Consider the following 1,310-nt stretch of genomic DNA (forward strand, 5'->3'; position numbering starts at 1 on the left):
TCGCGGACTTTTTAGATAGACGTTCACAAATAATTTATTCAGGAAAAACTACACGGTGAAATGCTACCGAATTTCACAGGCATAAACTAGGCTTGGAATAAACATGAGTCTCTTCTTTAACTTTTTGTATCCGACGATTTTAAGACAGGTAAAACACTCAAATAACACAGACCAACGAATCTGTAAATTGCTGTAACTATTTTATTCATTTATCTCATACAATTTATAATCAAAACCCCCAAACCAATTTCTAGGGTTACAAAAATTATTCCAATACTACTATAATCATGCTAATAATTGAATAAAGAGGTAATAGGATAGTCTACTTACGAAATAGGATGAGAATAGGCTGAGAAATCGCCTCGCAATGCCTCACGAGTTCTTCACACACGGCTCCCTCTTCTCTCTTTTCTCTCTTTTCTCATGGTTAAAGTGAATATGGTGATAGGGAGATTAGGGTTTGGTTAGATGAGTTATACGTATAGAATAGGTGCTATTAAGACGATACGGGCCTAGCCTAGTTAGATTAATTAAAACCCGAGTCACATAGTTACCCGAGTCACAAATACACTACACGACCCAGCTAGTAACTCGGCCTAATATAATATCATATTAAAATACCGGGTATTACAGTATATCTATTCACATAGTATACCCAATAGATGAGATCTATGGTCTCAAGTAAGTTCTATATGACTATAGAGACCAAGTGAAGTAATCATAAGAGTATGTTCTCAAGATAACTACACGAGGAGACCAAAAGAAAGTTTTGGAAGAAAAATGACTAATGTAAAGTCTTAACATGAGTTTTGACTAGTTTATGAAAATTTTGACCAATAGTTTCAACCATGATATTTACTTAAGAGCCTAAATGAATCAATGTAACATTCTAGTAATAAGCGATATTTATGACTAGAGGTTGCAAGGATTGATATACCGATATCTTCAATAGCCAAAGTTTTAAACCATGCAGATGTCATTACTTAACCTCATTATGAAAATCAATTGGTTAAACCTCCTTCTAAAAGGGATATTTTGAAGGATGTGTATTAGATATTACTTATATTTAATAAATGACATTGCCACACATCATTATGACATGAATGTGTTAGAGATTTAAAATCTCTTTCCATAAGGTTAAGATGAGATCTCTTCGAAATAGGAATTATGAAAGGATATGATGGGAACATATATAGTTTCATCTTAATAACTTTGCAAAGCAACATACATTCCAAATTTTGAAATGTGTTCAATTGAGTAATCAATTTCGAAACATGTGGAATTAAGTGGGAGCATTAGAAATTATCATG

The sequence above is a fragment of the Silene latifolia genome, chromosome 10, assembly GCF_048544455.1.
Source record: "Silene latifolia isolate original U9 population chromosome 10, ASM4854445v1, whole genome shotgun sequence".
Taxonomy (NCBI): domain Eukaryota; kingdom Viridiplantae; phylum Streptophyta; class Magnoliopsida; order Caryophyllales; family Caryophyllaceae; genus Silene; species Silene latifolia.